At 53.0% G+C, this 13,072-nt stretch overlaps 1 protein-coding gene across 2 annotated transcripts in view; it reads right to left on the bottom strand.

The window, feature by feature from the left end:
* The window catches only part of UBE2L3 (ubiquitin conjugating enzyme E2 L3), a 43,353-nt gene that overhangs the window by 30,010 nt on the left and 271 nt on the right, over window positions 1-13,072 (bottom strand). Inside the window, exon 1 of one of the 2 annotated variants that reach the window (XM_060120842.1) lies at window positions 5,017-5,134. The exons of the other annotated variant lie outside the window; for it this stretch is intronic. The gene's annotated coding sequence lies outside the window, so the exon portion shown is untranslated. Of the gene's footprint in view, window positions 1-5,016; window positions 5,135-13,072 lie in introns of those variants that run through there. 2 annotated transcript variants of the gene reach the window in all.

Raw genomic sequence — 13,072 nt, 5'->3', positions numbered from 1 at the left:
CCAGGTGCTGAAGACCTGACTCCTTCCAACCCAGATCTATGAAGCGCTGCCTCCGTGTAAAGGTGAATGGAACTGGGGAAGAGAAGCAAACAAACCCACAGTTTTCCACCCAACGCCGGAGTGCAGTTTCAGAAGGGCTCTCCCTCCACAGGGCACATGGCTGGGGCCCGACGACCCAGTCTGGGGCTGGAGGGGGGGTGGGGGAGGATGGAAACCTTCACTAAGCCTCGGTTTCCTCTGCTGCAAAAGGGCATTGAGACCCAAAGATGTAGACAAGGAGGGGGAACCATGCTATGTGCAAGAAAACGCCTTGCAAATATATGAGGGGTTGTTATCATACAAACGCCACTTCATCCAGAAAGCACGGCCGGCCAGGCGACATCAGGGCCCTTCCCGTCTCTAGCCTAGAATTGTCTGTCACTTGTTTTTCAACCCTGCACTAGCCTGACATTTCCCACCGCTTCCCCAACAACTCGAGTGACCGTCCAACAGGCATTATGGCCCAAGCCACCCACTGCACAGCCACCCGCCCACCTGGGTCCCCCATGCTCCTCCATCCTCAGAGCCTAGAGTGAGGCGCTCCCCCACCACACCCCAACCCGGCTCTCGTCCACGACACAACAGCGTCCTCCACATCTCCTGGATGCCTCTCTCTCCAACCCCACAGCACCGCCCAGCCCAGCCCTGCCTCCTCCGCAGGGCCCACAGGATGGCGTCCCACAGCCCAGGCTTCCTCCTCGCTGGTCTGGCCCCCGCAGCCCTCTAGAACCAGGAAGCCCCTTCATGTTTGGTGCCGTGGCGCAGGATGGCACGGAGGCTCTGAACCAGCCGCCCTATCCTCTGCGTGCCACATTCCCATCAAACGGCCAGTGTACAAGGCACCCTGGGGGATACGAGATAAGGAAGGAGAAGAGTCCCAAGAAAGGGGGCTGAGCCGATGTTACAGGTGTGCCTGGCACGGGGCAGGATAAGGAGGACAGCACGTCAAGTGACTGCACAGAGGAGACAGGTGGGACACGCTGCTGCTTGGTGGCAGGGGCCAGGCTGAGTCTCTTCCCACAGGGAAGACTGCTGCTTGCCAGCCCTAGCTGCCCACCACACTCGTCGGCCTGGGCCCCAGGCCCAGAAACTCTGGTCTAGCTGGTGTGGGGTGGAGAGAAATGGGGATTTTTAGCAAGCTGCACAGTGAGAGGATGAGTTCCATTTCTAAGCAATGCTCAGCTTCCACGAGGAAGATGCTAGTGGCCATGGCCCCAGCAGTGGGGGAAGGGGTGGCCTGGCCCCTCTTCCTGAGCCCGCAGGAGGGGAAGCATGGAACCTGAGAGACCACCCGACCTGCCAGCTGTCAGCTGGTCCTCCTACTAATGCCCAGGGCTCATCGGAAAGGCTCCCCTGGGGATTATGAAGCCTGGGCACATTCAGGAAGGGGAAGAAACAAATCTCACACCCACACTCCCACTCTGGTCCACTCCCCAAACAGAACGTAAGCTCCAAAAGAGGAGGCGCACGGCAGGGGTCACGAAGCCCAGGAGCCCACCGTCACACACAAATACAATATCTGCTTAGTGATCCGGTGACTGATCAGATGGGAAGCAGGGGATTGGAGAGGGGCGAGGCCCTGGGGTAAACAGGGCTCTCTATGTGCTGGGACCTTCCGGCCCTCGGCTCAAGGCACTAGAGTAAGATTCTTGTCTAGAAACAGAAGAGACCATGTCCCGTAGCGCTGAGTCCTACCAAGCTAAAAAATGTTTAAACCAAATACAGATGGGAAAAAATTCCAGGTAGAATTGTGAAATTAGACAGTCAAACAGGGACTTCCCTGGTGGTCCAGTGGTTAAGACTCCATGCTACCACTGCAGGGGGCACGGGTTCAATCCCTGCTCAAGAAAATCCTGCATCCCGCATGCCACACAGCAAGGCCAAAAAATTTAAAAAAAAAAGAGTAAGAAAGAAGAAACAACAGAGAATAGATTCAATATTCATAGGACAAAATAAATTTTAAAATAATCTATAAATATACTTTACAGCTTCAGAAATCCACACACTAACAACACGAGGTATGGGTAATAAACACAAGGAGGTACATTTCAAAGGAAATTACAAAAACATGGCAGGTAGGACTGTCCAGGGTAACTTGGCAGTGAGAAACTGAACCTTGCTCAAGAAACGGAGGAGTGGCGTGTTGGCAGGGGTGCAGGGCGGGCAACTATCATGCTCTGATATCAAGAGACACGGGAACAAAGACGGGAGCTGCTCGGTGCGAGGAGGACAGCAACCCTGCCCCCCGCCCTGCCCCCCACCACCCGCAGGAGAAGATGGTGATGCTGTGACAGCAGAGCTGGGAGGCTTGGGAAACCCGGAGCACGGTTACTGGGTAAGCTCAAGTCACCTCGCTGTCAAGTGACGCTCAGCAAAGATGACGAGGCAGGTGCCTTTGCATAGTTCTAAACAACAAGAAGTGGGTATAAGGCAGAAGTAAGAGAAACCAAGACAAACAAGCCGGCCATCCAGTCCTGTCATCTTCAGGGAATGCCAGGCAGCCCCTGGGAGTTTCTCAACAGGGCGGCGCTGAGCCCTGCCCACTAGATGCCAGGCCTGTGACACAGCTCCACCCAGCTTCCCAACACCCTCCAGAGCCACAGCTGCTGAGAACCACTGACACTCTTGGGGGCCGGGACGCTGAAAGTCCTGAGATGCACAAGACAGTCCCGCAGACATGAACTGATCAGCCCGAAATGCCAATCACGCCTCCACCGAGAACAAGCTGAAGACCGACTCAAGTCATTCAGAGAAGAGACGGGGGTTCCCCTGGTGGCACAGTGGTTAAAAGTCCACCTGCCAATGCAGGGGGCACGGGTTCGAACCCTAGTCTGGGAAGATCCCACATGCCGTGGAGCAACTAAGCCCGTGCGCCACAACTACTGTGCCTGTGCTCTAGAGCCCGTGTGAGCCACAACTACTGAAGCCCGCGCGCCTAGAGCCTATGCTCTGCGACAAGAGAAGGCACCACAATGAGAAGCCCGCGGACCACAACCAAGAGAAAGCCCACGTGCAGCAACAAAGACCTAATGCAGCCAAAACTAAATAAATTAAACAAATAAATTTATAGGAAAAAAAAAAGAGAGACGGGTTCATCTGAAGGCCTAACAAACCCTCCAGCGTGACTGCAGCCTGTAACTGAAGATGAAGAACGGGGGGAGGAATGGCAAGGAGACCACATCGATTCAGAGTTGGAACGTCCGATGGATGGTGGGAGAAAGAGGGGTCCAGCTCCAGAACGGAGTTGGGAAGACCAAAGCCAAGAACCACAGGGACTGACAAAACACGCCCCACAAAGGTCTGCGTCAGTTCTGCGAGAGCAGTTGGTCGGCTGCTTCAGGCAGATGGGACGATGCTGACAGGCCGAGAGAGACACCGGGGAAGGAGAACCAGACACTCACACGTCCCCCTCCTGGTGGGGAGCGGGCTTCCTGGGCAGGGTGAGTGGCGAGGGAGAGAGAGAGGGCTGCACTCCTCAAAGCCCAGAGGGAGAACTTGGCGTGTCGGCAACACTCTAGGCCAAAGCGTGGCATCGGGCACAAGCGACCACTGCCCGACAGCCCCACGGGCACCAGCAGGGGACACGGTCCGGCCCCAGCAGGAGACTTGCTGGTCCCCAAGCAGAGACAGGGAGCAGGACACATTATACACAGCACGCCCTCGTCTCACAATGCAGTGTACACATCTGAGCTGGGGAAGAATTAACCAAGTCTCTGTTTCTTTCCTTCTTTGATATTCGACTGTTTACAGTCTCCCTGGGTAATCCTCACACACTGAGAAGCCCTCAGGAGCCAGTGGTTCCTAATCAGTGTGAGGCCATGGTCCTCTTTAAGAAATCCAGACATACTATGTGTAAAACAGATAACCAACAAGGACCTATTGTATAACACAGGGAACTATACTCAGTATTTTATAAAAACATATAAGAGAGGGCTTCCCTGGTGGCGCAGTGGTTGAGAGTCCGCCTGCCAATGCAGGGGACATGGGTTCGTGCCCCAGTCCGGGAAGATCCCACGTGCTGCGGAGCGGCTAGGCCCATGAGCCATGGCTGCTGAGCCTGCACGTCCAGAGCCTGTGCTCCGCAACGGGAGAGGCCACAACAGTGAGAGGCCCGCGTACCGCAAAAAAAAAAAAAAAAAGAGAGAAAAGAAGTTGGAAAAGAACATATATATGTGTGTATATATAACTGCATCACTGTGCTGTACACCTGAAACACAACACGGTAAATCAACCATACTTCAACAACAAAAAAGAAAAATGAAATCCAGACAGATGTACAAAGGAAAAATCAGCGGTCTGAGTCATGGCTGCTTCAGATGTTAAATCAATGCTATGGACGGCAAGTGTCAAGGTAGGGGGCGCTGGTACAGTTTTTAAAAAAGGCATATTAAAAAAAAAAAAGGCATATTTAATATCATGGTGTAATTTCCTATTTGCTAAATGGAAAAAAGCACAATGCGCCCCTAAAGAACTACAGAAAGTAAAGCTGAAGGTCTTCCTGGCTGTTGAAGCTGGGTTAAGAGAGCGGAGCTGCTCTGGGGACCTGCGGGGGTGTGGGGGGCGCCTACAGCAGAGGCCAACAGCTTCACGGGAGAGGCTGACACCAGCCCTGAGGGAGGGGGAGGATGGACCCTGGGGTGAAGAGAATAGGTGTCCCCGTGGGAGACGCAGGCAGAGCCGTAGAAGGAAGGAACCCCCAGGTGGTTCGGGAAGCAACAGGAACAGAGCTTGGCTGGAAAGGCTACTAATTCTGGGGACTCGGCCAGGGTGTGGGTCCCAGGCGCAGGGGGGAGTGAGGGGTGCCTGACTCCCGTGGACCCACAGACTGAGAACCTCCAGAGAGCACCAGGCACCTGGGCCAGGGGTCCCAGGCCACAGTGAGGGGCACCCCTCCTTGAGAACAACCCAGCCTTCCAGCAAAGAAGAGACCAGTTCCCTGACTCAGTGTCACTTCCACATCTGCAAACAAGCTCCTACCAGAGCAAAGGCCTCCCACCGGGCCAGCACACAGAAGCAAGGCGAGGAGTCCCTCTGACAGCAACAAGTCTGCGCCGACAGAAACCCGGAAACCGGTCTGAACTTTTCTTAGAAGGTGCATACTGTGACTTATATTGCTTATTCTACTGTTGAACCTTCTCTGCTGAACCTTCCTATGGGCGATAAAAGCAGAATATTTCAATCCCCAACCATTCTCTTCAACATTTATTTTATATATAATACACAGAAACAATATTTTGATTTGGTAGGTGGTTGCTTCAACAAATCATCAGTGGACCAGGAAGAGCAGAGGACTCTGGAGTCAGACAGGCCCGGGCTCAACCCAGCACCACCTTTCACACCACCTGAAGCTCGAGTCTAGGAGTCTAGTCTTACGGTAGGAAGCTTACTCCATAGGGCCCTGCTGAGAATTACAAGAAACGCTGGATGTTGCTGAAGCTGGCAGGAGGTACTCAATTAGGGTTCGGTTCATTCCCCTCCACAACTGTGTCACCACACTTCTTAAAATCTAAGAGTGTCAGGGCACCAACGTACATATTCTATCTGTTCTATATAACAGGACATACACATGATATGACATTGGTGTTGACAGCCTACGACCAGAGCTCACGGGGGCCTTAAATGAGAGATGAAGATGTTTACGGTTAGCACAAAGCTTTCAGAAATGACCTGATCCAATTAAAAAGAAAAAGACAAAGAAGCATAAGACAGGGGCCTGCCAATGGCGCATCACACTCCCCTCCACAGGGCATTGTCACCTTCAAAATCCCAACAAAGCAGAACAGGAGGAGGCATGGTAGGGAAGATGCTGACCTTTGTGCAAGAGTCGCACACCCCACCCAGCCACGTGAACAGCAGGAGCCAGACCCCAAGTGAGAAGCAGAGACCAGAGCCTCACGATGCCCCCGAGGGGGGCCAGGCCAACCCGTCAGCTTTATTTGACAGGAGAGAAGGCTGGAGAGAGGCTGAGAGGGGCCCAGTCACAGACAGACCTTGGACAGGGCAGAGCCAGGACTAGAGCCCAAGCCAGAGACTTTGTTCCATGGATGTCCAGCCACAGAGTGGTGGGGAAGGGGGGCGGGGGCTCCCATTCCCTGGTCAGGATCCTGGGGGGCCTGGCGGCCCTGGAACTGCACTTTCCCAGACTCTCGACGACAAAAGGACAAACATACACAGCCTTCACCTGAGCCCTCCATTTATGGCGAGTCACCCCGCAACTGTTTCTTCTGTGCCCGGAACACTTCTAGGCTCTCCCATCCAGGCAAAATGAAACCCGGCAGGTAGAGCCCGACGTTCAAGGGAAAGTACAAGATCCCTGTCAAATACCAGCCACGCAACTGGTGGGACATTAATAATTTGAAAGAGCTACTTCTTGCTTGTGGGACTGTATCAAAGTGACTAATTTTGACAGAAATGCACTTTCCAAGCTTGCACAAAGGAACCAGTGGCAATGACACTCAATTATGACCTTAATGTAATTCAATACACTGTAAATCTAAAACATAAGGCTTCAAAGCTCCAGGACATGAGTCTCTTATTTCAGTGACTGCTCAGCCAAGGGGGCCCCACCACCACGTCTCCACAGCGAGCCAGTGGTGTGCCAGCTATGTCACACTCAGTTACTGCCACGATGGACACACTCAGCGATGGTCCTCACTCTATGAGGGAGTGTCATTGTCCCTTTGGAGAAATCAGGACACTGAGGCTGAGGGCGAGGACACAGATGAGCCTGCGGCAGAGATGAGGATCTGAACCAGGTCTTGGAGAACTCAACCACAGCACGCTGCTCCAGGAAGCAGGCCACCTGCGCATGGTCGTGCCAACAGGACACGGCTGCAGGGGACACTCAGCGCTGCCCACACGCTCTGGCCCACTCTGCACGGTGGCCTCACTCCGGGATGCGTGTGTGCCTCCAACTGAACGGGGGTGGGCCTGGCACTCTGACCTGCATCACACACTCTGGAGTTCAGCATCCCGGGATGGAGACAGGGACAGTCATGTGGACCACGCAGCAGATCTACCTGTAAAGTGGCTTTCCTGTGCTGAGTTTCCCAATGACTGGCACGGGGGGCGGGTGCACACATTTACAGACCATCTCAGGAAGGGCTCAAGGGCCATCTGACTTTGGAGCTACAGCCACTGCCCAGCCCGCTCAGACAGGGAGCACCAGCAGAAGCACTGGACCTGATGCCAGTCCCTGCTTTGGCTGCACATGTGTCCACTGGGCCAGGGGCTGTCCGGCACACTTCACCCCTTTGCCGAACTTGCTAGTGAGAAGCAGAAACAAAATCTGGCAAGATAAGGAGTACGGAAAACTCCAACTGATACAGGCCTGGAACTATTCAAAACAGCACAAACCCCACCACCACCTAACCTGAGACGAACTTTACTCTCCATCCCGTCCCTTCTTACGGGAAGCCATGTGAAAAGCAGGAGAGAAACCCTGAGAGCAGGGAGCACCTGGCGGCCCCACCCATGGGTGGTGGCCGGGCCTCAGCCTCCCGCCTGTCAGGGCCCTGCAGCTCTGGACACTAGAGACTGCGGCCAAGGCCTGGAGGACCTGGAGCAGGAGACCAAAGGCACAGCGTCCTTGACGGGACCGCCAGCCCAGCTCAGCAGCCTCATTGGCCCACACACTCAGCACAGGAAGAAAAAACACATGGGTGAGATTCTGAGACACTGACTTTGAATTCAAGAGCTGTGTAATTTTGCTGGAAAAAGTAAACATCTTTAAACAAAGACACGTTCGCACAGCTGTCTCAGGAAACCTCTCACTAACCTTAAGGAACAGGTGACTTCAAGAGTCGGGAGGGCATGTGGAGAGGGGGACTTCCTGTCCTCCCTTCCCCAACCCACGACCCCCGAGGGCAGCACCATTTCCTCCAAACCCTCCCTCCCTCCCACCAGGCCACTCTCCTGGCTCCCGTGCTGACACCCACCTTAGTACATGCCAGGCGCTCTTCTGAGCGCTTGATATGTAGTAACTCAATCTTCACACTCAATCTTCACACAGATGACATGACTAATGCACAGAGAAGTTAAGCAACTTGCCTGGGTTCAGTCAGCTAAGACGCGGCGGGTCAGGACACACGCTCCAGCACCTGAGCTCTTAATCGCTATGCAGTATTCCACTCTCAATAGCTCTGCCCTGAATGGAAGACCCTTCCCTCCCCCTTTCTCCCGGGCGAGGGTGAGGCTCGCCCAAGCCCTCGAGAACACACAGAATGAGTCTGGACAGGAGACACATGCCAGCAGAGCCCTCATCAGCGAGCAGCCACTTCTGGACGCCACACCTGGGGCTCCATTGGATCCTCAACTGAAAGGCACAGCGTCTCTCTGCCACCTGTCCTGAAATCCACCCGCGCTGGCTTCGTGAGGCCCCTCGTGGAGAGGCAGCTCTGCCAGCGGCCGAGCTGAGGGAGGGAAGGCTTGTCCTAGAGGGCCAGGCGCGCTGGGCACGCTGAAGAGGGTAAAACCAGGTCAGTCCCCAGTGCTTCTGGAAAGCGCCACAGGGGTGGCCTCCCTAAAATTCAAGGAGGGGACCGAGCAAGGTAAGAAGCACATGGCCAGGGGTTACTACATCTGTTCTGAAGGATGAAAGCTCCTCACCCTCACCAGCTGCCCAGTAAGCTACCAAAGCCCTGCTCAGAGTGAAGGGCCAGACCAAGTTCGGCCTCCTCCCGCCAGAGGGGCTTATCCGCCCCCCCTCACTCCTCAGCTGGCAGGCGTCCAGCACACACGGGCAGCCCAGGACCTTTGTTCTAGGCTGGGCCGTTCTTCTCCCTCCTTCAGCTCCTTGAGGGCACAGTGCAGAGGAGACCCCCCCAGGAGCTGAGTCAAGGAGTCGCCCTGGTGCAGAGAGACGAGCCGGGGAGTGCAGAGCTTGCGGGTCCAGGGGATCCCAGGGCAAGCGGGGGAGATGAGACTGACAAGCCCAACCCCGGACAGGACACGCTGAGGAGCGCGGGTCCTGCCCTACTGAACCCGGATCCGGTTTCTGGGGGCAAGGCCTGGGCGTGAGCACTTCTCTCAAACGCACTGCCGCTTAGGGATGACGTGGGAGTGAGGAGCTGACTGGGGATGAGCACAAAGAACCCACTGAGCGATCCCAGGCAGGTGTCCACCACAACAGGGACGGCCTGCATGAAGGGCATGGCAGTGGAGATGCAGAAAAGACAGAAAGAGAAGGGAGATAAAGGCCTAGTTCAGCAGAATCTGGCAAGTGGCTCAATGTGGAAGGAAGGGATGAGGCAGGTTCCCCCAGGTTCTTCCTTGGTGATGGAGTAGACAAGTGGCCCATTAACTAAGGGAGGCAAGACAGACTTGGGGGCACAGGCGGGGCTCAGACCCGGAGGCCTGCAGGTCCAGCGCCATTCAAAGGAAACTCCTGAGGAGGGGCGGGGGTGTGGGGTGTGGGGGACCACCAGAGTCCAGGCCCAGGAGGGAGGGCTTTGTGGTTCTGTAAGCTTTAATTCCCAACTTACTGTTGCATCAAAGAAAAGAGAAGTTATCTCTTGAACATTTAGTGATACTTTCCAAGAGTGAGAATACTTTCAAGTGACCTGATGTAATAAAACACTAAATCAACAGCCTCTTAACTTAGAGTTGTAGCAAAATCAGAATAGGTCTAAGTACCCTGAAACAAGTGTTTTTGTGCTCGTGTACACCTCAAGAAAAGGTTCCAAGATTGCAATAATGAGAATACTCTCTTTCCCAGGGCCTGTCCCAATTGTCTCTTAAGAGAGAAACATTTACAAAGAATATCATTAAGGGAGGCTAAAATAGTCCCAACTCACTGTGATGCATGAATGTAGGGTAAAAAATGCTGTGCTTTCCTCGAGTCCCAAAAACCCAGTGGATTCAGAACACTGACACCATCTGTAAAACTCCCCTCACGCACAATACACCCACCAGACACACTCACCACTCCTTGTGTTCATTACCCAACCTCAGGGAGTACTATACCTGCACTCAAGAGCAAACTAGTTCACTGCTTAGTACAATGAATTCCAAGGAATGAACTATTATTTAGCAACTCCTCCTACTCATTCACATGTGATTATGGGCTGAAAGTACACCAATATGGAGCTCTGAGTGAGCAGTATTTAAATAGCATTAACAGGCTGCTACAAATCTCAATTCCTTATCTCAAGAGTTATGCCATAATAACTAATAAAATGTCACTCCTCTTTTAAATCTACAAACTTCCCCACTGAGAAAAGCCCTTCTGGGAAGATACCCAGCTGGAGGGCCCTTCCAGGAGATGTGTGCAATTGAGAGGCTAAAAAGAAATGAACAGACTGCAATCAATTTCCCTCAGCCACACCTACAGGTTTCACTTTTGTAGCTATTTCCCCTCCTGACTGAAGCAATGGTTACAATCTGGTGGTTGCCATCAATGCTGAATTAGCTGCTTGCAAATTAAAATGTATTTAATGTTTTATTAACATTGTAATTCCTAAAAAGTGTTCTGAAAAAGGCTAATCCTTTTGGCAATTGCTTTTTAAATTAAAGACTTTATCATATTCACTTTGCCTAAAATAACTTCTCAGCCTGATATATGCAAATCACTTTACTTTTAATAATGTATTTTACACTATCTGCAGATAGTCCATTGTTACAAAGAAATCTTTGACTCCAAGTGTCTCAGAAAATGGTTTTTGAGGAAATTTCCAGTTCTTTAAGATGTAATCCATTTGATTATTCAACATGTTTACTTTTCACCACTGAAAATCCCTTTTATTATCCAGCCCAAGTACTGATCAACCTGATTCAATAATTTTTTTTCTAAATTAACCAGGCCTAAACACTGACTCTCAGAGCCAATGATTACCATCTTGTAACGAGCATCCCCTACTAAATTGAAAGAATCTCCAGGCAAGAGTCAGGAATCAACATACTCCTCCGTGCATCCTTGGAATAAGAAAGGAGGCCATGTGATAAGGGGCGTGGAACTTGGGATATGGAGACAGGGAGATGTAGCATCTCATCTCTCCCCAGGATGGTCCGCTAAGCCTCACAACCTTCTCGTTGGTAAAATAAAGATGACAACACACTACCTTTAAGAGTTATTGAAAAACATTAAAAAAAACTTATCTAAATGATCTAGCACTTAACAAGTACTCAGTTAATGTTACATATTTTTTCCTAAGCTCTAATTTTTTTGAAACACAAAAATAATTGAAAAACCATAGTAACTCCCCTCTCAGACCCCTGGGAGCCCCAAACTGGGTCAACTGGCCTAGACTAAGGGATACCAGGATGAATTAGGTCAAGATCCCTGCCCTTGAGGACCTCAGACCCTGGTAGGAAAGGCAAGTCTAACACAAATCCGATTGTGACAAGTGTTCAAAGAGAAACATAAAGAAAGTGCTGTGGTCACACAAAGGCGGAAACAACTCATTCTAATGGGGGAGGCGAGGCCTCAGAGTAGCTGGCCTCGGAGTTGAACCCAGGACTTCCCTGGAAGGGGATGAAAGGCGAGGGGAGGCAGCTTTTCTCAGGGAGAGCAAACAGCGTGTGCAAAGGCCACCTAAGGGCCGGGGGCTCTCGGGTCAGACAGAACTAGTCACATCACAGCTCACTCTCTCCCTAGCTAGAAAACTGGGGCAAGCCAGCGATTCTCCCTGCATTCCATTTTCTCACCTACAAAATGGGAATAATAGGGTCTACTTCACAGGGAGGATTACACACCATCATGAACATGAAGTAAGGAGCTGCACAAAGTCAAGGCTAAGGAAAATGGCAGCTACAGTGATTAGGTGCAAGAGTGATGGCAAACCAAGGAGCAGGAGGTGTGGCTGAACAGATTACTTTCCAGCAGTCTAAGGGTCTTGCTGCCAGGAAGTTAGGATTAACTTCCGAGGACAATAAAATCACGGAGGTTAGGACAGGAGCACGAAAGGATTAATATCTGCTTTAGAAAAAGAACTGTGGTGGCCAAGAAGGCGAGTCAGAGAAGGAGAGAACTCAGAAAGGCACCTGAGAGGTGAGGGTATGGATTCAAGTAATCTCAGTAAGATTAGAGAAGTCAGGAACTCAAGAAACCTTTAAAGTAAAATCCGAAAGGCATCAAGGATGACTGCCTCTGGGAAGTAGAGAGGGAAATAAATGAATAACAGTCTTCCCATCCGGACGACTGTGTGGACGGTGGTGTCACTGACAGAGAAGGGAGAAATCTGGACTCTGCTGACTCTTCTTTTGTGCCCACTTCCAATCCAGTCTTATGAAGTTCAATGTCGTGTCTAGTCCTTAGGGAACAAAAGAAAGGAAACGTTCCCAGGGAGGCTGGGACTCCAAACTCAACGTCTGGCTCTCCGGAGCACTGCTCTGCCCAGGAGGAACCCCAGCCCTTTATCTCCCCCCAGGAAATCAGCTCCTGGGCCCTTTTGATTTTCGGCCCGGTGCAGCCCGGCAGCACCACCGGCAGGGCGGCCGACTTGCAAACCTAGGCGAGATCGGCTCTGGGGGACGCCGGCAAACACACTCGAGAAAGGACTGGGCCCGGGTGACATCTGTGCTCCTCACTCGGGGAGCCAGCGAGCAAGAATGCACCCCGCCGCGTTCAAGATACAAAGTAGCAAGTTATTTTTATAAACTTTGGTTGGTTTTAACTCCCACTCCCACCCCTAAAATGGCACTTTGCTCCAGCAGGGCCCGGAGCGCGGATGACGAGGACGGGGCAGGAGGCCCGCGCCGCGGCCGGCCGCCCCCCGCCCTCCCGCTCTCCTGCACCCCGGGGCCGAACTTGCCGCTGTGTGACTCTGCAGTTGCAGCGACAGTCTGCCGGCAGTCGCAGCGACAGTCTGCCGGCCCCCGCACACCCAGATCGCCCACGGCAGCCCGGCCTAACTTTCGCCCGCCGGCCCCCGCCCCGAGCCCCCCGCCCGCCCGGCCCGGCGGCTTCCAGACCGGTGCGCTATGGCCCAGGGCGGGGCAGCTCCGCGGCGCGGGCTCGGCGCTCGGGCCTCCCGCGGGCGTCCGGTGGGCCTCCTGCTGCCTCCGCCGCCTCGCGGAGGGAGCCCGCGGGCCGGGC

This window comes from Lagenorhynchus albirostris, chromosome 14 (assembly GCF_949774975.1).
Source record: "Lagenorhynchus albirostris chromosome 14, mLagAlb1.1, whole genome shotgun sequence".
Taxonomy (NCBI): domain Eukaryota; kingdom Metazoa; phylum Chordata; class Mammalia; order Artiodactyla; family Delphinidae; genus Lagenorhynchus; species Lagenorhynchus albirostris.
The sequence above is the reverse complement of the archived record's forward strand: the minus strand, read 5'-3'. Positions and strand labels throughout refer to the sequence as shown.